At 47.3% G+C, this 27,013-nt stretch overlaps 1 long non-coding RNA gene across 2 annotated transcripts; it reads left to right on the plus strand.

Moving 5' to 3' along the window:
* On the plus strand, nucleotides 1–27,013 carry LOC141423384 (uncharacterized). Of its 2 annotated transcripts, none has more exons than XR_012448199.1 (5): nucleotides 1–2,865; nucleotides 4,795–5,016; nucleotides 23,239–23,428; nucleotides 24,690–24,868; nucleotides 25,009–27,013. It is a non-coding gene; the product is annotated as an uncharacterized lncRNA (long non-coding RNA). The 2 variants fall into 2 exon arrangements; XR_012448200.1 differs by having other exon boundaries at nucleotides 23,244–23,428.

Raw genomic sequence — 27,013 nt, forward strand, 5'->3', positions numbered from 1 at the left:
ATAAAATGGGGACAGTAATGTTTGCCTCATTGAGTGCCTGGTAGGGAGAAAGTTGAGTAGGCACACTGTGGGTTTCCTCCGGACTGTGCTTGCTGGCTGCCCCTGGATGTGGGGCCCACCCAGCCCCAGAGCCTGGACTGCATGGGTATCAGTCCTCAGAGAGGCTCAGGAAGCTGGGTGCTGGCAGCCGGTTCCCTTCCCTCAGCTGTGGAGTGGCATCCTGCCAGCCCTTCCCAGCCTGCGGGGAGGGCAGGAGAGTCTCAGGCCCCTGGCTGTCCCAGTTTCTGCCGACAGCAGGGGGACCGTGTGTGAGTCACGCATCAGCCCCAGGTTTCTGCAGCTGCCCTGGGGCTGCCAGGCCTGCCAGGATTAGTAATTGGATCACGGCCCCCGCCCTGACACTGGCAGAGGGCCAAAACGCAGGGCTGTCTGTCCCTGCTGCAGGAGACCTTGATGCCAGCTTCTCTGGCTTCCTTGGACTTTATCTCACAGATGGGGAAACTGAGGCCCAGAGCAGAGAAAGGATTTTCCCAGGGTTGCACTGAAACTCAGTGGAAGAAGAGGGACTAGAATCTATGTTTCCCGCCTTCCCCAGCAGCTGCCCAGTCACTCATTCATACCCTGGGTCTTAGCTCCAAAAATCTCTCCTTCAGTCTGTTCACTGTCCGGTCCCCACCACTGTCGCCCATAAGCCCAGTGTTGTCACTCTCACCTGGATGGAGGCAGCAGCCTCTAACGAATCTATTTTCACACAATAGCCATTTTATTTCTTTTTTAATTTTAGCAGTACTGAGGATTGAACTCAGGTCCTCTGTTCTACCACTTGAATCACACCCACAGCTTTTTGCTTTTTTTTTTCAGATAGGATCTCTCGCTTTTGCTCTGACCAGCCTTGGACCATGATTCTTTTACCTCCACTTCCAAGTAGCTGGGTTCACAGGTGTGTACTACCACCACACCTGGCTCCAGGAGAACTTTTTAAACAATAAAAATTAGATCGTGACACCCTCTTGCGCAGTTTCCCATCTCAATCACAATAAAGATCTGAGGACATGACCAAGAGCCACCCGGCCACACATATCTGTCCCAAGCCACACTGTATACTTTCTGTTTGCACTCTGACATATACACACGCATGGACCAGGGGTTGCATTGATCTATTTGATGTCTGTGGAGACCCTGTGTTGCCCGCTTAGTCTGAACTTTTGTCCCCAGCATTGCCATTTTCACCTTTGCAGCTGGAGCATCACCTCTTCCAGGAGCCTGTTCAAAGCAGACCTGTACACAGCCCTGGCCACTAGAGAGTGGTGACCAGCCGCCAGCTGGCCCTGTCCCCATAGCACACCTCCACTGGAACTGCTGAGCTGGTGCCTTTGCCAATCTGTTTATTAGCTGTGGCCCAGAAGAATGTATTGCACTGCCCTCAGGCGGGATCCTATCCTCAGGCCACTGTGGACCCAGTGCTTCCAGTCCTCTGCACGCAGCAGGCACTCAGAAAGCATTTCACGAGAGAATAAAGGAATGAGTGAATGAGTGAGAAGACAGCAAGGGTGGATGGAGAAGGACTGATCTGGAGGAAAACATATCAAAGAAGAAGTCTGCTTTTACTTCCTCCCTCACTTGATCTCACTTTATCTCTGAATAGTACCCTCCTACTCGCTCCTTCTGTGACTTCTAGTGGCCTCACTTCTGCCACTTGCTCTCTCCTGCTACTGACTCAACCTCTGTTCTCAGGAAAACTAAGTCACACTCAGGTGTGATAATAAGGCACTCCTATTCAAACAAAATTTTTATTTTTAGCTGCCTTCCAAGCTTAAAACCAAAGAAATGAATAGCTAATAGTAGAATCTCTCCACTAGTGAGGTTGGAGGATTGTTCTGAGCCCCTGAAATTAATAGTATGTAGCTATTCCTCTGTATTGGTCAGAGCTGAGTGCCCACTCCCAAATCAGGCCAGGATACATGGCCTTCTGGATTGTGCCTGTCTCTGTCACCTCACTCCCCTCCCTCATTCACCACTTTCCCAAGATAAATCAACCAGGTCAGTCAACACGTTTTGATGAAAAAGAAACAAGTTAGTCTTTTGAGTCGACAAAGTGGGCCTTTCTCGAGGCAGAGGGGCTGGGGCAGTCAGGAGCATGTGGAATCAGTGCTGCTGCGCCAAGACAAGGCCCCTTTTGTGTCCTGGGACAAAGATAGAGTGTCCTGGCAAGATGGGGCCAGGGCCTTTCCAACGCCAGCCCGGCAGCCCTGATTGGCTGGCGGGCAGACAAGTCCACCCCGTGACTGGACAGCACAGGCTCCCAGCCACCAGCTACCTCCTCCCCTCCCTTTGGCAAACAATTGAGTTGGTGGGGGGTGGGACATATCACGAAACCAGACTGTCTGCCCTGTCCTGGCCACCTGGCACTCATAGGGCTGAGAATTCTCAAACCCACAGACCTGATCAAGAGCCCTTGAATCTTCAGCTTCCATAGTCTTTAGAGATAAAAAGACTTGGCTTTGGTTCCAGGTTAGGTGACCTTGAGCAAGTCACCCCACCTCTCAGCCTCTGTTAGCCATCTGCAGGGTAATACGGTAATGGCTCGCCTCCAGCTGTTGTGCAGGGTCAATGAGATGCCATCTCTAATAATGAGGCATGTGCCTGGCACAGAGTGGACACACTGGCTTCATGATGCACAGCTCTTTAGTTTGCATGTCCCTCTGCATCTAGGTCACATTAGACACTCAGAAAAAACACCCTGGGCCAGAAGGCAGGAGGAACATCACCACTGATTTACAAACTGAGTCTCTGAAGGAGGTGAGGCCTTCTGGAAGGGCACCCATCAAGGGCTGGATGCCATGGGTTGGGATCCTGAATGAGATGGTAAGAGTATCTCCATGGTAGAAATGCTTGACAGAGTTAGAGACAAATGCAGGGCCCTATCTCCAGGCCTTAGTTTGTGCTATGCTATGCAAGGAATGCCTCTCCCCCCTTTTTAAAATTCCAGGTAATGGTACCTTGGTTTTCAAGATAACTTAACCTAGGGAAGGAGGAAATTTACTTTTTGTTTGGAAACTTTTAAAATTTTGCTATGTGGAAAATTTTTAAGTGGAAAGAGTTAGCTGAATGGTTTACGCATTCAACAGATATTTGTTGAGCACCTGCTGTCTATCAGACACTGTCATCAGACACTGCAGAACAAGATAGAAGAGGTCCTCACCCCTGGGGAGCTGACATTCAGCTCAGGGCTGTCCGTCTCAGCTGCATAGCAGAATCACTTGGGAACAGGGACTATTTCTGATGCTTGTGTCCCACCGCAGCCATCCTGATTCAGCTGTTCTGCAGTGGGCACTGGGACTCGACAGCTTCCTTGGTGATACCAGGACTTTGATGGGTAGAGAACCACAGCTGGGAGTGGGGAGAGGGAGTGAATCAATCACTACAGTGTTTGTCAGGAGGTGGTAGGTTGCAGTGAAGGGAATGGGGCTGCTGTTGAACATCGCCCAGCACCGGGGGCCACTTGGGGAGGGGACATTGTAGCACAGACAGATTCAAGAAAAGGAATGAACCATGGGAAACCTGGGGAGCTCCAACCAGACACAGGGCATGGCAAAGGCCCAGGGATGGGGGTGGCCAGTGTAATGGCCAGCAAGATGGCCAGTGTGGCTGGAAGGCTGCATGTGGGCAGGGAGGCTGCATGTGTTCCCCAGGCCTGAAAGAGTAAGTGCTGCTTTAAGGTCCTGTCTTCCTTTTCCCTAATGAGGGGGACAGGGTGAGGAAAACTTGTGTCCCTGTGCTCAAAGTCTTTAAAGTTCTTTCTCCTTTCCCAGTCTTCATGCCCAACTCAGATCCTAGGTGCCTGGGCTGGAGGAAGGGGTGGGGAGGGGTAGCCACTTGAGTTCAAGGACACATTCACCCTCCTCTCCCCGCCACCTTGGAAGGCTGGGCAGCTGGGTCTGTCTGATCTGGGTCCTGGGATTTGTCCAGAACTGGGGAGTGCTCTGGCCTCAGAAGCAGGCTGGACAAGGTGATGTTGTGGAGGCTGGTGGGCCACTAGGCCATGAGCTCTGAGCAGCATCACTAGGACTCAATCTCACCTGGTCCAGTGGAGATTCCAGAGGCTTAAAATCCCAGAGTTTCTGATATTAAGGTAATAACTTAGAAAATTACATTAGAGTGTTGTGCTAGAATTGTGTTCAGATAATACAGAAATGTCATATTGTGTGAGCAGCCTAGATTAGAATGTTGTCACAATGTCTTATGATATTGTATTAGGACGTTATGTAAGATTATATGTCAGAAGGGTATGTTGCCTTAGAGTGTTAGATTAGATGGTAGGTTAGAATTGTGCTACAATGTTGAATTAGAATATTAATCTGGGTTAGTACATTATATTTGAATACAATGTTATAATGGCATATTAGAGCACTATATCAAAATATGATATTGTGTTAGAATGGTCCGTTAGCATGTTTTCTTAGACTAGATTGTCGAATCTTCAAACCTACTGGAATTGTGGGGAACTTTGCTGGTGTGCTGAGTGACGCCTGGCTTGGGAATTGGGGAGCTAAGATTTGGGGTCAGATTTGACACTGACTCCTCCCAGTTTCTTCTTCCCTGCTGATCTCAATTTTCCCACTTTTACAGCAGGTGCGGTTGGGGAGTGCAGGCTCTAGGGCCCCTCTCCACTGCCTGTAGACAGTCACCCTTTGCCTCTTCAGGGGCAGGAAGTGAGAATGCTCCTTAACAATGAGGCCGATCTTATCTGGGAATGAATGACTTTCTGAGAGTAAACAGTTTCCTCATTGACAGGAAAAGTAAGAGGATCAAGTGACCAGAGTGAGAGAAACTCTACACTGTGGGAGCAGGAATAAGAGGCTCCCAGCCAGCTGCTCTCACCTCCCAAGGACTCATTGGCCCCTCCCCAATCTGGGCAGGAACCAGGGTCCCTGCCTTCCTCCAGGAACCCACCTGTACTTGCAGCCAGGCCTCTCTAGGCCCATGGTCACCCACTGACTGCTGCTGGCCTGTGGGGTAAGTACTGAGCTCTGAATGCTTCCTTCCCACTCCCAGACCCCATCTCTCAGTTCTGCCCATCCCTGTGTAGGCCAGGTCCCTTCATCTAGGCCTGGGACAGGTGGTTGGAGCAAAAATATCCTGGGCCTCCCCACCCCAACTTTCACTGTTTCCCCCTTTCTGGAAGCCAAAGCAGGTGATGCCAAGGCAACCCGGAAGAATTCATAGTCTCACAGATGCTCTGACTCAGGGTTTGCCTATGTCCACCCACCAACCCCATCAGGCTGTGGTCCAGGATAGTGGGGATGTTAAGAGCCCGGCCCAGCAGACCTCCTAAGGACCAGGAGTGCTTGTCTTGGTTGGTTTTGTGATTATACCAGAATGCTAGAGACTGGGTAGTTCATAAGAAAAGAGGTTTACTTAGCCCAGGGTTCTGGAGGCAGGGAAGGTCAAGAGCAGGGCACCAGTGTCTGCTGGGCTTCTTGTGAGAACCATGCCATGCATAGAGAAAAAATAAGAGGGGAGTGGCACATGCAGAAGAGAGGTGAGGAGTGCTTGGCTGGAAACTAAGCATGAACATGGCACTAGAACCTTTATTTCTTTGTGACTGGCTCAAGTATAGCAAAGAAAGGATGCCAAACTCATAGAAGCCACATCTTGGAGAGCTGAGGACAGTCAGTCACCAGTGTCCCTACCTCAGGCTTGGTGGCAATCCCAAGTGGCAGCCCAAGTGCCTGGTGCTGGAACAAAGAAATAAGCAAGCCAGGTCCAGTCTCTGTTCTTAGAACTAACTTCAGGGAGTAATACACCAGTGCTCTACTGTTTGGTGCATACATGTTTATAATTGTTACATCCGCTTGGCAAACTAACACTTTTATTGATACATAATGTCCCTCTGTCTCTTCTAACCACAATTGCCTTAAAGTCTGTTTTGCCTGGCATTGGTATAGCTCTCCCAGATCTCTTTTGGTTATTATTTGCATGGAATATCTTTTTCCATCTTTTCTCTTTCAACCTATTTGTATCTTTAGATCTAAAGTGAGTCTTTTGTAGGCAGCATATAGTTGGATTACTTCCTAATTTAATTTGTTCATCAATTTATGTATTTTGATTACAGAGTTTAATCTATTTATGTTTAAACAAATTACTGATAATCCCTTTTGCCAGTTTGCTGTTTGTTTTCTGCATGTCTTATCACATTTAGTTCCTCATTTCCTCCATTACTACCTTCTTTTGTATTTAGCTGATCTTTTGTAGTAATATGATTTTATTTCTTTCTCTTTCCTTTTGGTATATTCTAGAATATTATAAGTTCTATAGATAATAGAAATAGGAATAAAAATAGATCCTATTGATACTTAGAAATATCTGTACAACTAAAGAAATACTTCTTTATGGTTGTCATGAGGATTACATATATCATCTATAATGGTCACCTGCCTACCTTTTTTATTTGTTTGTTTTGAGGCAGGGTCTTTCTATACAGCCCAGGGTGACCTCAGACTTGCTGTGTAGCTCAGGCTGGTCTTCAACTCTCCACCCTCCTATTTCATCTCTTGAGTGTTGGGATTACAGATTGACCCACCACACCTGGATTTATTACAATCTTATTTGAGTTGACACCAACTTAACTTTAATTGCTTATAAAAAAATTCTACTCATGCACAGCTCCATCCTCTCATACTTCATAATTGGTGTCAAAAATTATATCTTTATGTGTTGTGCATCTAGTAACATAGTCTTGTAATTATTATTATTCCTTTATTCATTATTTCTATTTCTTTGTTGCCACACGATTTTCCTGATTTTCTTTAGTTTTTTTTTTGTTTGTTTAATGCTTTTCCTTAGCTCTTTTAGCATATTTAGAACAGTTACTTAAGTCTTTCTCTAGTAGGTTCACTGTCTGGGCTTCCTCAGGGGTACTTTCTGCGGATTTATTTTATTACTTTTTATGAGCCATGTTTTCTGTTTCTTTGTCGCAATGTTTTGTTGAAAAGTGGACAGTTGGAAACATAGCCACCTGTCCCCTTCTTTACTGTCCCAGTCATTCACCAAGGTGATGCTCCATGGCTTCTCAGGTCTTTGCTGAGCATGAATCTTGCTTGAGTCTGCATGTGGCTTTCTCAGTTTACCCCAACCCCCCCCACACACCCCTTGTACACAGTAGCTTTTGAGTATCTTAATTTCCAAGTCTCACCCCAGCTCCCAGCTTCCACCCAGAGCCAGAAGTGCCCACCATAATCTCTGGCCCCAAGCATCTGTGATCTATAATGTTCTGCTGCTTTCTTGAAAAATGCCCACCACTGCTCTCTGCCTGAGGACTGAGTCAGGGTAAAGAGAAAGCAGTGCCTAGGCCACTGCTTGCCATTGGAGAGCCTGGAGTGTCATGGGTAAGGTCTGCAGGGAGGGGATGGGGAGCTGAGCTTCTGCCTCCTCCAGCCCCAGACAGCAGCTGTGCCAGGGAAGGGTGGAGCTGAGTGAGTTCAAATGCCACAGAACTTTTCTTACTGTTTTGAAGGTGGCTTTTTCTTAATTGAATGTTCACTTGGTTGCTGTAAACCCTTGGCTGTTTTCCAGAGCTTCTATATTAGTTCATCTCATTTCAGGTTGTTTTCTTGAGGAATGAGAGCTTAGAACTTCTGTGTTTGCAAGTTTGTGGCTGTCATGCCTCCAGTGGACATCACAGTAGAAACACATGGAAATGGACAGTCTCGCTGGGGTGACGTGCAGGGTGCAGATCACGGGATCCAAACAGGCCTTGGGGAAGGCTAATTTTTAGCGGCCAGGAGAGAAACCAAGGAAAGAGTAAGGGTGCAGGCCCTTGGGTGGAAAAGAATCTGGTTTGTCAGAGACCCTTTAGAAAGGATGGTGTGGCCAGAGCCCAGGGATGCCTTGGAGTCAGAGCACTCCAGGTAGGGGCCAGGACAGATAGCTTGGCATCTGTTCTAACTAGGATGAAAACTCATGGAGGGTTGGAAGAATTAAAAAGACCTGTGGTTTGGGTTTAAAGTGACAAGGCTGCTGTGTAGAAAAGGCCTAGACCTGAAGCAAGGAGGCTGGCAAGGAGGTGTGGATGCCCAGGGGAAGGATGAGGCCAGAGTGTGGGAACTAGGGGCAGCCCTTGGCAGGGGAAGAAGCCATAAAGAACAGCCTGGCAGATCCCAGATGATTTCAGAGGTGAACCAGCAACCAAGTGGAACCAAGTCTGGAGTTGGGGCAAGAAGGGGAGGTACACTTTGTCCCTGTGGGTTTCTTCTGAAGTATGGCCCCCACCACTCCCAGATGGGGCTTTCTCCAGAGAAAGGAGGCACACTGCCCCTTTGGGGCTTAGCAAGCCAATATCTGCAAGGTTTGTGTTTTTCGAACAAGAGTTAGGCCATTGAGAAGATAGGGAAATGGGGCCCAAGGGAGAGATGTGTCCATGAACTTGACCCTTTTCATAGGGTGATGTGGTGACCACATCACTCAGCTCCTTGTGATGCCGAAGTGTCAGCATTCTCAGCATGTCTGAAGTTGGACACTGGATTCCAGAGTCTTGGTGGTCCTGACCCACCCTGGCTCACAGTGTGAGGTTGAGCAGGCTACTGATTTCTCTGAGCCTCCACTTCCTCATCTGTCCCATGGAGGTGACAGTGGTTAGTATGAACAATGAGCTGTTACATATATAAAGCAGGTAGCATGCTCCTGGCACATGGTAAGTCCTGCACCATTGACCTTTACAATAATCTTGTAATTACTATGATAACTGTAATTATTTTCAGGGACTGCACATGATTTTAGGCACCCAGCAGAGCCACGGGATCCTGGTCCTGTGTCTGAGAATGTCGGTGTGGTCCTTTCTTGCTCTTTCCTCTGTCTTAGCCCCAGAGTTTACCTGCTCTCAGCCCCCACAGCCTGTCTCAAGTCCAAAATGTGATGTCAGGGGTGCAAGGGAAGGAAAGATAAGCTGTAATGGGAAGAACCATGGAAGATGGTGTCCAAGCTTCATTGGCAGTGGCATTTTGAGCTGAACCTTAGGACTGGGTTGGAGTTACACATGCCAAGGTGACAGGATGGTCTGCCAGGACAAGGGAGGTAGATATTTGAACAGCTATTTTTTTTTTTTTTTTTAGCACTGGGGTTTGAACTCAGGCTCAGGGCCTCATGCTTGTTAGGCAGGCACTCTACCACTTGAGCCACTCTGCCAGCTCAGACTGGGAGGTAGAAATGCGTTTCTTTGTTTTTTTTTCTTTTATTATTCACATGTGCATACAAGGCTTAGGTCATTTCTCCCCCCTGCCCCCACCCCCTCCCTTACCACCCACTCTGCCCCCTCCCTCTCCTCCCCACCCCCTCAATACCCAGCAGAAACTATTTTGCCCTTATTTCTAATTTTGTTGAAGAGAGTGTATAAGCAATAATAGGAAGGAACAAGGGTTTTTGCTAGTTGAGATAAGGATAGCTATACAGGGCAGAAAATGTGGTATCTATACACAATGGAATTTTATGCAGCCATGAAGAAGAAAGAAATGTTATCATTCACTGGTAAATGGATGGAATTAGAAAACATCATTCTGAGTGAGGTTAGCCTGGCCCAAAAGACCAAAAATCGTATGTTCTCCCTCATATGTGGACATTAGATCAAGGGCAAACACAACAATGGGATTGGACTTTGAGCACATGATAAAAGCGAGAGCACACAAGGGAGGGGTGAGGATAGGTAAGACACCTAAAAAATTAGCTAGCATTTGTTGCCCTTAACGCAGAGAAACTAAAGCAGATACCTTAAAAGCAACTGAGGCCAATAGGAAAAGGGGACCAGGAACTAGAGAAAAGGTTAGATCAAAAAGAATTAACATAGAAGGTAACACACATGCACAGAAATATGTTTCTTATTGCTTTTGAGTGGGCAGAAAAGATAATGACTCAGTTTGGCCACAGTGAAGATCTTGAGAAAGAAGGGTGGATACAAGGAAATAGAGTTGTGAGGTTGTGGCTAGATCATCAATGCCAGGGTGGGGGAATTTGCTTTGCACCTCAAAGTTGGGAAGGAGCTGTCACTCCTCCTGAGGAAGGAGGGCTATCCATAGGGCTGGGTTCCAGGAAGTTCACTCTGTCATCTGAACATAGGCAAGAGGCCAAGAGAGCTGCCTGGGACATTCCAGTAGTCAAGGTCAGGGTGGCCAAGGCCCACCTTGGAGTGTGGGGGGGAGGGTAAGGGAAATTTCAGGCTTTGAAGACAGTAGAATCAATTCTTCTTGGTGAATAACTAGCAGAGGCAGGGGAGAGAAAGGACCCAGACCCAACTCCCAGGCTGCTGTCAGCAGCTGGACAATGCAGACAGAGACTGGAGGGGGTCTCAGGAAGAAGATGGCTGATCTGGATGACCCTCACTGGAGAAGGCAGTGGGTATGCCTGAGCAAGTGCTCCATCGACTTAGAGACAGGTCTCAGGACTGGGGCTGGGTATTTGGCAATGGTTCTAGTTCTGAGTTTAGTAGGGTTATTGGGGGAGACAAATGGAAGAGAGGTGGATAGGTCAGGGATGCTGGCTTCTACTGTCCCCTAACCCACTTGTGGTCCCAGCCTGGATCCAGGACAGGCTTGTCTCTGTCCTCTGTCACCATCCCCCATTTCCTCTCATCTGACTTCCTTTCTGGTCTTACTTAACTGCGTCATTTTAGGGAACTTGGAAACCAAGCCTCGTGTCTTTAACTTACAAAATTATACACTCCAATGAGCCGGAAAGGGGTTTTTGGAATAATTCTATTGAAAATATGTGGGTTTTTGCCTTGAAATGATCTTCCTGAAATTATCCCCTTCCTCTCTTTATAAATATTAAAAAGAAGGAATCAGAGCTTAGTGCTTTAAATCCCTATTCAGTGGCCTTCTTCTCTGCCTCCCGGAAAACAAGCAGGCATTTCGCAAAAGGAGGCTGGCCCGGCTCCCTTTAACAGGATCTCCCACCCGCCCTGAAATCCACCTTTTGGAACATCCCTGGACAGTCCCTCTGTCTTCCCTCCCCTCAGCTAAGCTGGGATCTGGGATTTGCTGGAACATGGTGTGTGTCAGAGGGGTGTGGGAGAGAAGCAGGGTCCAGGAAGGGTGCCCAGAGAAAGGCAGTGAGACTGAAGCAGGGAGGGGCGGGGAAGAAGTGGCGGGGGAGAAAGAGAGAGAGAAAGAAGAGAGAGAGACTCATAGAATAGAGATCATAGGATTGACAGGTGGGAAAAAAAGAGACAGCACTGTAAGTCAGAGATAGAAGCATAGGAAAGACATAGTAAGAATCTGCAGAGAGGGGACAAAGAGGCTGGTGGGCTTTGCCACTCTTAGGCTTGTGCGTGGATGGGAGCATGGGACTCCTGCATGTGACAGCAAGTACCCAGCTCTCTGGTGCTCACCTCAGTCTCATGAGCATTGCCAATCTTTGATACACAGGGAGGGCAGGGCAGAGAGGTGACTGGAGTGTGGCTTAGCAGACAGTAAGCCCGAGTGTAAGTGCCAGTTTTGCTGGTTACTGCTGCGCCACCTTGGACACCTTGTTCCGTATTTTGGAGCCTCAGCTTTCTCATCTGAGAAGTAGGAATACGGTATGTAAGACATTGAGAACTCATGGAGCCTACATGAGCCAGGCAGTCCATTGATGCTGTTCTCCCTAGAATCTGAAGCTCAACTATAATCCTCCTGTGATCTCAGAGTTGATGGGCACCCACCCTGGAGACCTGGGTTGCCATGCCCATAGACACCTGGAAAAGGGTAACCTGCAGGACCAAAGGAGTAGGAGGTCTTCGTGGGTGGGAGAGTTCCTGAGAAGGCTCTCTCAAGCAGCAGTGGTGGGTGCAGTAGACAAGAAGAAGGAGGGGTTGCTGTACTTCACTGGTCTCCCCTCCCTGAAGGGTGACCTTGAGTCTCTCCAGGGTTCTGCCTGCCCTGATGGCCGAGCATGGGCCTTTCTGTTCCTAATGTTCTTAAAGTCTGTGACTGTAAGCAGCCTGACCCTGGGGAAGTGGGGAGATGGAGGGGTTGGAGAGGGAGAGAGAGGGTGTTCCCGGCTTGCTCCCCCGCCCCCTCCGCCCCTGCCAAGACTGCGGCAGGAACAGAGGCCGCCAGCTCTGAAGGATCTGTCACAAAGCACGGTGGTCGGTTACCGGTTACCACATAAGCCAAGCCCTTGATCTGCAGCGTTTGAGAAGAACCTTTGTTCCTTTCAAGCCTCTATTCTCTCAGCCAGGACTCGTACAGGGGCCCAAGCAGTGCGTTTTCTCTTTCTTCCTTTTCGTTTTGGATTTTTAAAAATAACTGGCTTGAGCGTTCAGGCAGTGTTCCAGAACTGGGTTCCCAGGCTGGGGTTCAGGGCCAGGGACTTCCACAGCCCTTTAAATCCTGAAAGGCCCAGGAGGAGGGAAAGCCTGAAGGCTGACGGCAAAGGGGAGGGCACACACAGGTGTCCAGAAGACTGAGTCAGGCTCAGGAGTCAACAACGTGTGAGGAGATTTAAGGGTGCAGGCAAGAAGATGGTGGTTCCTAGCCTGGCTGCAGCACCCCCAGCTGGCTGAACCTGGAACATCCCATCTCTTTCTGGACCTCAGTTTTCTTCAGGGTAAGATTAGAGGCTCAGCACACATGGCTACCCTCTTCACTGTTGCGCCAGTGCAGACATGGTTGATCAATCACCTTTCCACATGTGCTTTGCATGAGCCTTGAGAGTTGCTTTCAACATGGTGCTCTGAGTACCTACTACCAACTGCATTGGCCTCCCATCCCGAGACGTGATCCTTTACAAGGAGTCAACATGACGTGGGTATGCAATAAATACATGTTGGATGAATGGATTTTTTTTTTAGCCCTTACTCTATGCCAGGGACTGGTTTTTTTTTGGTGGCCCTGAATAATGGGGATTGAACTCATGGTCTAGGTAGGTATTCCACCACTTGAGTCATGCCCCCAGCTCTTTTGCTTTTACTTTGGTTTTGAGATAGGATCTTTCTGACTTTGCCAGGCTGGTCTTGAACTCACAATCCTCCTGCCTCTGTCTTCAGAGTAGATGGGATTATAGGCGTGAAGCACCACACCTGGTTCTAGATACCATTCTAACAGTGAACAGAAAAGTCCCTGACCTCAATCTAGTGTGTGAGGGAGTCAGGCAGTAAGCAAATAAGCAAAAAAAATATATTTCATGTCAAGTGGTAATCAGTGCTGTGAAGAATAATGAACAAGCAAAAAGTAATAGGGAGTGTGTGTGTGTGTGGCACACTGTGGGCAAGATGCTCAGAAAAGGTTTCTGAGTTGGGGATATGGGACACAGAACTCAACAAAGTGAGGGTCTCCTGGGACCCCATCCCTCTACACTTTGAGTCTAACTTGGTCTGACTGTAAGATTTTAATTTTTGTTGAGTAAGATTCTAGAACCCCATGAATCTAAGAAGCTATAATCCAAATTATAGATTTTCACTGTTCTCACATCCCATGACAATGAGTCCACTATTCTGTGACTATGAGACTCTAGGATTCACTGAAGCATCATTTTACTTGAATAGACCAGGATTCACTGCCTATCCTCTCCCCTCTACCCCTAGGAAATGGAGCCGAAAATAGAAACAGTCAAAACAACAAGCCATTCCAGCTCTAAGTGCCATAGTAAACAAATGGTCCAATGTCGTTCTGATAGTTTAATTGCGCAGTTCCAGACAAGCCCATTCATGAAGGAGCTCCAGTTGATGGAGAGGCAAAGTGAGCACCCAGGGGGAAGAGTGGTTTGTGGCTGACCTGGGTGTGGGGGGGGTCTGTTCCACTATCGCCTGGGGGTTGATGCTTTGAGTAGCTGGTTGGATTTCAGCAGCTAAAGCCCTGGTGGGCTGGATCAGGTCCTTTTGCCTTTGGAGACCAAGATGGTGCATATTTTAACCTGGAATGCAGAAAAAGGTCTCTTTATAAGAAGGTGACACCAGAGTTAACCCCAAAGACTGAAGAGGATGCCAGGTTCACAAAAAATGGGAAAGGTGAGTCCAAGGCAAAAGGAATAGCAGGTTCAAAGATCCTGCAGTGAGAGAGCTGGGCAAGGTGTTTCAGGTAGGGGGAGCACAGGACAGTGTGAAGATAAGCTTCAAGGAGTAGGGAGGGCTGTACCCATAGGCGTTTGGAGGTCAGAGTTAGGAATTGAAGTTACTGGAAGGTTTTAAACTGAGGCTGCAGCTTCGTATTTAAAAGACTTCTAAGGTCTGAGTAAAATGGACCATTGTGAGCAAGAGTGGAAACTGGAAGCCCAGGGAGAGACTATTTGTCCCAGTGAGAAGTGATGGTGGTTTGGATTTAGATGGTAGCAGGGGATCTATCTGTTCATCTATTCCTACTTTCTTCTTTCCCCTTTTCTTCCATTCTCTATCCTCTATTCCTCTATTCATCCATCCACATCATTGAATACCTATTAAGGGTTGGTGGGGAGTCAAGCACAATGCTGAGAGATTATGAGGATGAACTATACATGGTTTCCAACTGTAAGGAGCTCACAAAACACCAGTGGACACAAAATTGCAACACAATGGTATGAATGCCTCCAGTCAAGGAATGCACAGGAGGTGACTCACTGTCTCAGGGAGGCTGGAAACGGTTTAAGTTGGGCCTGTGGAAGAACACAGAGTTGAATGAGGGAGAGGAGGTAGCACGAGAGAGCATAGCCTTTCTGGGGTTCTGTAGATGTTCAAGTTGGCTGGCTCTTCAGGAGCTGAGAGACAGCATGGTAGAGGAGCTTAGGTCAATTTGGGAAGACGTGGAATGCATGCCCATGGACTGGCCTGTCCCTGCTCAGCTCTGCCCGCCATTACCAGAGCTGAGTAATTTAATTAAGTACCAGCCCTTAAACAAGATGCAGCTGTTTAGCAGATGTTGCCTTCTACCCCAGATGGAGGTGCATCTTGGCGACAGGCACAGCATTTCCAGGGCGTCTGATTTGTGAGGCTGTGGAGGGGAAAGAGATGCAAGATGCTGCCATTATTCTTTAATAACCATCACTCATTTTGCATCCCTCCCACTAGCTCCACTGCACATGTCAGACATTCTCATCAGCCAGCTTGGCTTCCTACTTGAGGCAGAGAGGTATGCTGGCAGGAGGGCTGGGGGCTGGCCTTGCTGGTTGTCACTCAGAAAAATAAGAGAAGAAAAGGGAACAAAATGTGGCCAATCCATAGAGCCTCCAAGAACATTTTCGATGGTGGAAAATGACTTCTTCGTCTTTCCTGAAAGGGGTACTGTTGAGTACCTTCGCCACTGGGCCAGCTGCTTCTTGTACGGTTCCTTGATTCTCTAGTCCCAACAGCAAGATGCAATCCCACTGAAGGGCCTTTATCTTCTCTGGCTGGGGAAGTTCTTCCTCCAGATACCCACATGGCTAATGCTTCACGTCCTTCAGGTCTTGGCTGAACTGTTGCCTTCTTGGAGAGATGCCCCAAAGTACCCTACATAAAATAATTTCCTGCTACACCATTCTCTTCCTCCCTCCCTTGCTTTCTTTTTCTCATAGGTATATCTCCCTCTGTATATATGGGTTCTACCTCCATGGATTTAACAAAACATGGGGCAAAAATTTTTTTTTGAAACCTTCTGTTTTCTTGTCATTCCCCAAATGATACAGTATAACAACTACTTATCACTACTAGGTGTTATCATTAATTAGACATTATTAGGTATAATTAATCTAGAGGTGATTTAAAGTATACTAGAGAATGTGCACAAGTTACACACAAGTACTCCACCATTTTATTTAAGGAGCTTGAGCATCATTGGGTTTTGGTATGCAAGGTGACCTTGGAACAAATCCCCCATGGATACTGAGGGACAACTGTGTGTTAGCTAGACTTTTCATCACTGTGACTAACACCTGAGGCAAACAACTTAAAGGCAGGAATTATTTATTTTGGCTCATGGTTTCAGAGGGTTCAGTCCAGGACCAACCGGATCCATTGCTTTGGGCCTGAGGTGAGGCAGAATATCATGGTGGCAGGAGAATGAAATGGAGGCTGCTCACCTTTTGGTGGCCAGGCAGCAGAGAGACAGAGTCTGGGGACAAAAGATAGTGCCTTCAAGGACACACTCCTAATAACCTACTTCCTCCAACTGGACCTAAAGTTTCTATCAAATCCTTATTGTCATTAAATTATGAATCCATCAGTTGGTAAAAGCAAAGCCCATATGATCCAATCACTTCTCCAAGGCCCCACCTCTGCACAGCTTGCACTGTGGACCGAGCCTTCTTGGGGCACACTTTATATCCAAACCATAACAGACTGCATATTTGCTTACTGTCTGTTTCTCTCTAGATTTTAAGCATCCAAGGGCAAGGAATTTTGTCTCATTCATTGTGGCCTCCCTAACACTCAAAACAGTGCTTGACACAGGACAGGGTTTTATAAATATTTGTTCAGTGGGTAGAAGAATGATCAATGGATCACATTGAACGTAGGAGAAGAATGTATGGGAGATAAAGTCATCTTTCCAAGAAACACACAGCTGTCAAAGGGCAAGCGGGGATTTGAATTCGAGTCTGTCTGATTGTAAAGCTCCAACCTTTCATTTCTTCTCCATGGCACTTATCGCCACTTACAGATTCTTTATGTGTTCTTGCATTTGGGTCTCATCTCTCCAGTAGTATGGCAGTCCCCTTGAGAGCAGAGATCATCTTTTTTTTTTTTTTTTCACAGCACCCAAATAGTGGCTGACACCCAGGAAATAACTCATGATGTGTTAGATGAGGAGATGGGAGTCTGGGGGGTCTCACATCCTTGTTGTGAGGGTGAGAGCTCCAATGTGCTTTCCTCTTGACTAACTCCTACTGCACTCAGACTTCTTTTTTCCTCTGGGAAGCCTCTCTGCCAGGTAGATATCATTCAAGCCATTTTAAAGGTGGGCAAGTTGAGCTTCATCAGAGACATGATTTGCCTTGCCCCCAAAGCACCCAGCCAGTGAGTAGCAGAGCTGGAATTTGAACCTAGGTGTCCAGAGCTCATTTGTCAAAAGGGACTCTCATTTCATGTTTGCTGGCTTCATCCACCTGATCCACCTGAGGCAACAACTGCTTGGCAACCTATAAGGACCTGCATCTTCCCATCAAGGTTGACGCTGTTAGGGCCAATGTGAAACTCACCTTTATTTCACAACTGCTCAGTTTTGTCCATTTAAGTGACAACTTTCATGTTATTTCAACCCAAATCCCCCGTTGACTTCAATGGAAGCTTTGAATCCACGAGGAAGGTCAGAAAGCGTTTTTGGAGGTGGCACAGGCGCCTGATGGAAATCACATTAGCATATTCATTATCATCAGGGCTCTTTGAATGTGGTTTTTAGCTGTTCCCTGAAAGTGACTGGGGGACAATGGCTCCTTTCTGTTCTGGAATTCCTGGGCCTGAGCAGGGCTGTCGCTGGCTCCTGTGTGCAGCTTTACACTTTCCAAAGGCCACAGTGGACCCGTGTTACATAAGGCAGTGGGGAGAATGTCACCCACTAAGAGTCCTGGGGTGAATAAGTTCCTTGTCTCCCAGTCATCTCTCCCAGTCACTTGGGCAGTTGTAGTGGCCCCAGGGCTGTGCTTGGGCAATAAAAGATGTCTCCAAATTGCCTTCTAAGGAGCTGGGCCCTATTAACAGGAGGCCCTGGGTCTGGGCTCACAGGTACTTATTCAACACCAGTGAGGGCCAGGATCATCTAGGGAGCATTTATTGACAACCAGTGCCCAGCCTGGCTCATCAGACCCTTTAGACCCAAGTCTTAGAAAGTGATTGGAGGAGATAGTTGGGTATCAAGGGTGTTCTGTGTCTGTAGGTGTCTCCAGTACACACCCAGGCATCAGTGAGCAGAGCCAAATGGCCCTCTCCTCAAACCAGGGGTAGGAAAAAAAGAGAAGTGGGGGGTTGGGGGGAGGAGGGAGGTAGGGCACCAGGAAGTCCTCTGGGGATATGTAGGGAGGGGCAGAGAAAGACCTTTTTTTTTTTTTAAGGGAAATTTCAAACTACAGAAATGTGGTCTCGAATACCTGTTAGCAGCCTCCTTCATCGTGACCACAGACTCTATCGTGGCTTTTCAGGAGTGCGTCTCAGGGAAATGATGCACCTGACTGCCCTCTGAACCTCTGATAGAGCCACACTGTCATCCTCCATTCTGGGACAGGGAACCCTTGGCTGGAAACCACAGCACCATGCTCGCAGAGGAGGACAAGCTTTGTCAGGAGACCCAATAGTCTGGACACAAGTCCTTTTGCATTCAGGGGAAAAGTAGTTATCATTAGAAAGAAATCCCCACCCATTTGGCCTAACTTGCTTTTCCTTGGTCCTTGTGTTTCAGGACAAGTATAGGACCTGGGAGCACCCTGAGTGTGTCCCCTGATCTGAGACCCCAGGTTGGGATGCTCTTGCATCTTCTTTGCTCATTTGACAAAGATCCCACTGACAGATGATGGCAGCCAGACCAGGGTGATCACGGCGGGCAGAGTCAGAGGTGGTCAGGTATAGACATCTTGGGAAGGTACAGCCTATGGAGCTTGTTAGCTGAAGGAATGTTGGAAAAGTAGACAAGGAGAGTAGTCAGGACTGACTGCCAGGTACATAACAGAACTGGGGAGTTGGTGTTTCTTGAAATGGAAATCCTGTAGGAGGGGCAGGTTTGAGGCACGATCAGGAGTGGGTTTTGGACAGGTCAAAGGTGACATCCCTGTAGCACGCAAGTGGAGCTGTTGAGTCAGCATCTGGCCAGGAGTCTGCAGCGTAGAGGACAGGCCTGGCCTGGAGTCACCCCAATGGCAGGGAGATCATCTTACTGCACCAAAGACTGAGCTGAGGTTCTGGGGTCATGGGACTGGGCAGGCCAAGTCCCCTGGGTCTCCTTGCCTATGAGCTATGAGGAGGGATGTCCTGGTGCCATAGTCCCTCTTTTGCCATTTCCAGTTCTTCAGTTACTCTAAAGTCAGATGGGAGGGCTGAGCCAGCCTCACTTGGATGCAAAGAGCAGAACCTCTCTCAGATGATCTTGGTCACAGGGTTGCTGTACCTGCAGGGATTAGAGGGTAGACTTTTGACCACGTATCACAGAGCACAGGAAAATTATTCAGGATCCAGTGCTCAGGGCCTGAGTTAATTCCTGGTTTACATAGGAGTAGGGATGATCTTTGCCTCCTTCTCTTTACACTCCCTTTCTCTCTGAGAGTTTTGGCTTCCTTGCTAGCCTGAGCGTCACATTGTCTTTGAGTGATCTGATCTGCGGCATCTTTCAGTTTTTAGGCATTGTCTCAACTCTCTGTGACAAATTCAAACTAGCAGCTCAGAATGCTTGTGGATTTAGTTAATGGCACCATGTTGCCCTTCTGGATGGCGCTTGTGCACTGGGCTACATCACTGGCACCTTTTGGATCAGGTGACTTCTGCTGTTCCAATCAGGCGCGGGGTAGCTGTGGAGATACTGAATATACAGTTCAAGGTCAACAATAGTACTATCAGCATGGCATGATTGAGATGGTCTCTGGATCAGACAGCCTGGGTTCAGATTCAAGTTCAGCCCCTTGTACTTTCTAACTAACTTGGATAGTTTGTTCAACATTAACTGCACCCCATCTCTACATTTATAGTGGGAAATAATATTGTTGCCTACATCTTAAGGAATATATAATCTAATCAATAAAGTGCTTATAGCACAGAATTTAATCAAGGCCCAAAAAATGCCAGTCTTTGCGTTGCCATTACAACTGGCTGAACAGCTTATCTTCATTAAACTAGATGCTTTGGAAGCACATTATCATTTGAGTCCAAACAAAATCATAATGAGATAGGATCTCTTTGCAGTCCCACCTTATAGATGAGAAAATGAAGGTATAGAGAAGTTACGTGATCTATCCAAAGGTCATTCAACTAATCTGGGCTGGAGCCAGGATCCAAACACATGTTTTTCTGGCTCCAGAACTTTTGGTCTTAGTTACTGTGCCACCCACAGGGAACCTATGCATAAATGATGACCCCAGGTCACTTCTTCAGTGAGGCTGTGAGCAGGAGCCCTGCTTTCCAGAGGGTGCCACACTGCCTTTGACCTTTCCACAACTCCCAGATCTTTTTGCCCTCCAAGGAGATAACATCTAGTCCTGGTAATATAAGGCTATTGGAGTGGGGACTGCACGCTCACCAGCCCTTCTTGGTAAAGGCTGTCCACATCCCCCACCCTATGTGGTCCTCAGCACTCCCATAATCATCAGAGCTATTCCCTTCCATATGATGGCTGCAGAAAGGACTCAAACCTAGGGCTATCTGTCTCTTTCACCTCCATCATCCCCCTCCAGGAGCACCTGGAGAAGGGCAACATTGAACCTGAGGGCATCTAAACCCTACTGCAGGTTTTTGAACAGGGCTGCAGTAAAGGCAAGAAGAGTCTAGGGTCAGAAGAGAACCTCAGAGCTGGAGGTAGAAAGAGCCTCATTTGTTTAACTGGCTTGAAGTAGCCTCCACCAAGGCCTGCACGGAAGGAGGAGGAGGCCACAGCTCTTGGCTTACAAGTGAGCCCCACAGTATCACACACCAAGCATGGGATGCTATTAGATAATGGTCCCTGGGTTTCACTTGCATGGTCATCTCAAAATCTGAGAGTCGGGAATTTGAAACTCAGCCTTGCAAATATTCACTATGTGGCCTGGATCAGCAAGTCACCTAACAACTCTGGTCATCCAGTTCCTCATCTGTGATCCTCCCTCAGGGATTATTGTGAAGACCAAGTGGGATACGTTTGTGCAGTGCTTGTCTCAGTTGCCTGTGTGTGGCAAGTGTTACCTTGTTATTTCAAGCAGTAAATCCCACTGCCCTCACAAGAACCCCAGATGCTTTCCATCATCATAGAATGATTAAATGATCCACCTTTAAGGAAGAGAAAACATGATAATAAAGGAAAGATTATTTTTATGATGATGATTTTATTTTGAGACAGGGTCTCACTATGTAGCCCAGGCTGGCCTCTGCCTCCTGAGTGCTGGGATTGTAGGTCTATACCACCTTGGCTGTCAGGGAAAGATTATTTTGATGACAGAGTGGAGGATGAAGTAGGAGGGGCAGGACAGGTAGTGAACCATGTCTGCAAGGAATGTGTTGGGCTGTTGGAGCAGAAACTCCCAGAACAGATTTCTAGCTGATCCTCAGTATTCACTTCTAATCCACAGAACCCCCTAATTTTAAGCTGAGCACATCACATGCTGGAATGAACATTCATTTCCATTCTCCCTTCCACACCCAGGTATGGCCATACGAGTTCTGGCCAGTGGGAATGCTGTGTGTGACTTCTAGAAAATGGGGCATTGTTTCTTTCTCAATAGCAGGAATATGAGATGAGATGGCTACATCTCAAGCAGCTATCTTGGGCCATGTAGTGGATTAAAGAGGACTGCCAATCTCTCACCCTCCTGCCTTTGAGAGGAGGAGTCTGTTTCCTCTCTACCTTATTTCTTCAAGTGGAAATGATGCTATGTCATTTCAGGGTCTAGCTCTTAAGGGAACTGGCAGTCTCTGCCATGGCTTCTTTAGAACCGTGAACTGCCATGATAAAGGCCAGCTGCCTTGCTGGAGTGATCACTTGGAAAGGTCCTGAGTTTACCTGAAGCTGCCAAGGGACCCCGCTAAGCTCAGCATTTCAGCCCTCCCTACCAAAGCACCAGGTATTCAAGTAAAACCATCTTGTTCCTCCACATGGTACAAGAGTTGCTCAAATCCCATTGAGTAACTCTAGCCATCTACCTCCCTGGATCACTGATGAATCACTCCACTGAGCCCTGCCCAAATTCCTGATCCACAACACTGTAGGAAATAAAGTGGGTGCTGTTTGGGGGCAGTATATTACGTAGCAGTACTCCCCAGCACTGACCAAAAGACCAGTTAATTCAGCCACCTCCACATGTCATTACAGGAGAAAAATCAACCCCATTTGCTTCAGGTGTGAAGACGATGACTTTAGGCTGTTGCTCAGGGCCTCAGTTTTCCCAGCAGTTATTAAATGAGCTCCTCCTTATAATCTTCCAAAGAGGCTAGAGAAGGTGTAAAAAGAATCAAGAAGAGAAGGCCTTTTTCATGGAATATAAACAGAGCTTATGTCCCCAAAGAACAATTATTGACATGCTCAAACATTTGTAATATGTCTGATTTTGGAATCAGACACGTTAGGGCTGGAGGCTCAGCTCTGCCACTTTCCAGTTGATGGATTGGGCCAGTCACTAAATCTCTTAAAATCTTAGTTTTCTCATCAATAAAACACCGATGCTGTGAGTTCCCGCCTGGAGGAGTGAGATTGAGATCAGCCCGTGTATGTGGTAAGCATTGCGTATCTCCTACACACAACCTGGACCCATCCTGATATGGGCTGGGCTGCTGCCTAACCACCCCTAAATCTTAACATTTAAAAGTTATAAATCAGCCTAATACCTTGTCTTTAAAATATCTGTCCTTCTGATGGATTGTCATAACTTCATAATGATCTGAAAGGCTGAGTTCAATTTAAACACCTCCAACTTGTCGGACAGCTGCACTGAAATATGGTGATGGTGGGAAGAGCAGCTCCCACCCTCTGCATCCTGAGGAAGTTAGAGGCCTGCATTCCTGCACCTTGAGAGGGAGTTGTAAATCCACATTTCCGAATCCTAAAGAAAAGATACAGGGTCTGATAGATCTGCCACAGGGCTGATGAGCAAAATGCTAAGATTGTTTCCCCTCCTCCAATAAAGGTGCAAACCAGTTCACCTGAGAAAGCCCGCGAATCCACAGCCAATGAGAAAAATCCACCTAACCTAGAGCTAGAATGTCCATTAAAAACCCCAGCCTTCACCTGAGCAGCGAGTTACCGATTTTGGGGCTCTGCTGCACTTCTCTAGCTGTAGCCTTTCCTTTCTCTCTAATAAATCTACTTTATATATACACACCGGCTTTGGCTCGTCTGCCTCACGAGCCAGTTCCCTGGCCTGTGAAGGCAAAGACCCTCGACACTGTCCCCAACACTTCAAACCAGCGTGTAAAAATAGGGACAGCACAGCACCCCATTATACCTAGAACAGCATCTCAGCTTCCTGCCAGTACCTGCAAAGCCTGGAGATGGGGTCCAGCCATCTCCAATTTCGCTGTTCTGTCTTCTGCACTCCCTCCCTCTTCCTAGCCTCAAGAACAGGCAAGTCTCCCTGGCCTTCTTCACGTTTATGAGATAGAGTCCATCCCTCCACCCCACGCTCTCACTTGAGCGTGGTGACATGTCACCTTTTTCTTCCTAGCACAGCCAGAGTGGGATAGTGGAATGATCAAAGGCTTCCACGTTGTCCTGAACTGCCTGGGTCCAAATCCAGGCCCCATCGTCTCCTGGACCTGAGGACCTGGTTGGATCGATTTCCCTACATGGATACTGTTCACCTTCCTAGTTCCTTTGAATGCATGATTAGACGTGCAATTTCCTATCTCCGAAAGGTGAGAATTAATCCATCCCCTAGGTTTGCTGCGAGAGTACTTGAGCTATCGTGTCTGTTGGGTTGAGAACAGAGGACGGCGCAAGAGTTGCATGCGTTTGCTCCGATGTAAACACTTGCTGCGATGTGAAATGATCTCGTCTGTCTGTTATATCATGTTTATTTCCCTTCTCTCTATGAAAGGCAACCTCCCTCCCAACAGCTTCTTTGTGTGCCCTGCTTACGGCCCTCTCCCACAGTGCCTGGATAAAGAAATTACAGCAGGGAACTGGCACTGCCTGGAGCCCTTTTACAGAACGGGGAAACTGAGGCAGCGGTGGGCGACTCCTCGCCCCGGCGCCGCCTCCAGCAGAGAAGAACCCAGCAGCGCTTTTCGTGCGGGCTTTTTTTTTTTTTTTGTCCCTGGAGCGTGGAAGTCTTTCAGGCCCGAGAAAAGCGAAGGCGGAAAAGCGGCGCTCAGCCCGCATCAGCTGAGGTTCGGTCCTCCCCGCCCGGTGCCCAAACAAAAGCATTTGCATGAAAACAGGAACTCGCTTTGCAGAAAGGACGAGTTGCAGGGTGCGATGCACGTTGGGGCGCCCCACAGCTGTGCGCCCCTCCCCTGACGGGGAAGGAGAGGGGCCTGCGGTTCTGGCGGACCCGCACCCCCCTCCTCCGGCGCCGCCGCGGGAAAACACCGTCTGGGACGCGAGCGTGCTCCTGCAGATCATCTGGACTCATGGCCGAGGCGCGAGACCCCGCGATGCGCCCTGGCGCGGGGCCCCGGAGAGGAGCCGAGCCTAAGGAATCCCTCCAGCGGCGACTCGCGTTTGCCGCCTCAGCCGCTCCTCCCGCAGCCCTGGGGCTCAGGGATCGACCTGTATCGCTCTTGGCCTCGATCTCCTGGCCTGTCTCACTGGGCGCAAGACTGTCACAGCACCCATCTCCAAGGGGGAAGCAGGGCACAGAAGCGCTCAGTTAATCGGCTCCGTCGCCCCCTTCCAAAGCTTATCCTTAGCCATCTCTCCTTTGCAGCTCCGCCAGGTAGCCTTTGGAGGTAGGATAAGCGAGGTGGTCATTGCAGGGGTTTCAGGACCAGAGAAGTCTGGATTCAAATCCTGCTGGCCACCTACCACCTGTATAATTATGAACAACTTACTCTGCCTCCCGGAGGCCTCAGTTTCTCTTTTGTAAAACGGGGCATAACAATCTGAAAGGTGCTCAGCTCAATGTCAGAAATAGAGCTCTTAATTCATTCTTAAATCCCTAATCCCACTTTACAGGTGTGAGGGAAGCTCAGAGAAGGAGGAGCCTTTCTCAAAGTCACAAGGGGCGTAAATGAAAGGTGGCCTCATTGCAGAGTGTCCATTTTTGGCAGCGTGAGGGGCGAGTTCTCCAAGCGGTTTTATAGAGCTGAATAACGGCGAGGGACAGGGTCAACCTCCTCCTTTCCATTAATAAGGTGCAAATGCTTTCTCTGTGGGTTGCTCTGCCTGGGTATGGAAGGGCCCACTGCCTGGCATGAGGCTCTGGTGTGGGTTTTCCCTCCCCCAAGTTGAATCTATTATTATTAATTATTATTATTAATTATTATTTTGACAGCCCAGGTCCTTCTGTAAGAAGCCAGCCTGCTTTTCAGAGCAGACCCCGGTCCTCTCAGCTCCTCTCTGGGAAGGAAGCCTCGGCTGCCCTCTAGTGGCAGGCAAGGTTGTAGCAGCCCTGAGAACTTCACAAACAAGATTGCAGAAACCAGCCTTGCTCTGCACCAGGCCGGGGCTGTCTGGGAAAGAGGAGGGAAAAGAAAAGGTCGACTGCTTCCTGGCCTGCTATTTGTGGTCCCGGTGGATCTTGGGAATTTTGGAAGCAGAATAATAAACTGAAATTGAAAGGCACAGGAGGTTCTACATTCTGCATTATTTATTTTTGAATAGATAATACACTTACATGATTCAAAATGATGAAAAGGAGTGAAGGGGAAGTCTCCCTTACATGCTTGTTCTCTGACCACCCAGTTCGCCATTGCTGTATGTGTCTGAGCAGATACCCTTCCAGAGTTAGAATGCCAGTCTGCAAATACCAGTATTTTACAGATCAGTAGCTTTCTCTGTATCCTCTTCTGCATCTCGCCGCTTTACTTAAAAATGTACTATGCAGTCCTCTATAGCGATTCATGTAGAACTGCCTCCTTCTTTGGAACAGATACATAACATTCCATTATATAGATCTCCTAAAATTATTTGATCGGTCTTCTATTGGTGAGCCCCGAGGTTGCTCCTAATCTTTTGTAACCACAGTGTTACAAAAAATAACCGTGTACATTCACTATTATTTCCAGGTATAAGTGAATCACTCAGCTGTTGCTAAAGCCATTCCAAAACTCAGTGACTGTAAACAAAAAGCCTTTGTTATTGCTCATGTGAGTCACTGCATGGCCCTGCAGATACGGGCCAATCTTGGCTAATTTTGCCTTGGCTCCATGTGCCTGGGATCAGAGGGTGAGTCCAGTGGGAGGGGCTTGTGTCTCTCTCAATAACCTGTCTGGCAGTTGCCTTGTTATTGGGTGGACTCTGAGACTGGGAGGAGTTTACTCCCATTACATTCTATTGGCCAGCCTAGCTTCAAGAGGTGGAAAATAGGAGCCATTTTTCCTAGGAAGAAGTGTGCAAAGTCAAATTGAAAGGGTGTGATGCAGGTGACATGAACGACTTTGGCCGTTAAGAAAATATATACATACAATTTTAATTTCAGAATTTCTTTTTCTTTTGTATCTTCTTTAATAAGACATTATAGCATACAACTGAGGCCCCCAGTGTGTCAGTTAAACATAAGGATATAAATCCATAGAAAGAGATGGAAACAATTTTAATTTTAACTCCATTCCTTTTGCAACTGATACAAATACAGAATATGAATGCTCAGTTCTCTCTCAGTTTATCAAGTCTTTGAAGATGCCGTAACAGTTTTAAAACAAACTGTGCTACGTATGATCTGATTAAGAACATTCAAATTAAATAAAAAAGGTGTTCAAGACTTATGATTTTCTTCTTATAGCAGATTTAACTCAAACACAATAAAAACCAATAATCCACGTATTAAGAATTAATGTCATATGTAAGGACAGTCAACTGTCTCCCTGTTACTGAGATGTAGTTAGATATGGCATCTTTAACTGCTTATTAAGAAAAAAAGAGTTAAATACAAAAATGAAACACTTTGTTTTGAATTACAGTGTAAAACAAATGAAAAAAATTAAGGTTAAACTTGCAAATGAGTTTTAAATGATTTGGTATTAAAAATAAACATACATACAACTCAAAGCAAGTTCAAAAACTTTTAAGTTGTAATTTAACCAGAACTTCTGTAATATCCACAAGTAATCAGGTAAAATTCTAATGATCCAATAATTGACATTTTAGAAAACAATGATATTAAGTGTGAAACAGGAAATTACATGAAACAGGATTGTTAGGGGATAAGAATTATTTTAGAATAATTTTAGAACTATATAAACTACAAAAATATCACAATTTCAGTACATCCATCCCCAGTTTCCCATTGTTAACATATCACTGTGTTGCATTTATTAAAACTAAACTCCGTACTTTAA

Source organism: Castor canadensis, chromosome 5, assembly GCF_047511655.1.
Source record: "Castor canadensis chromosome 5, mCasCan1.hap1v2, whole genome shotgun sequence".
Classification (NCBI taxonomy): Eukaryota; Metazoa; Chordata; class Mammalia; order Rodentia; family Castoridae; genus Castor; species Castor canadensis.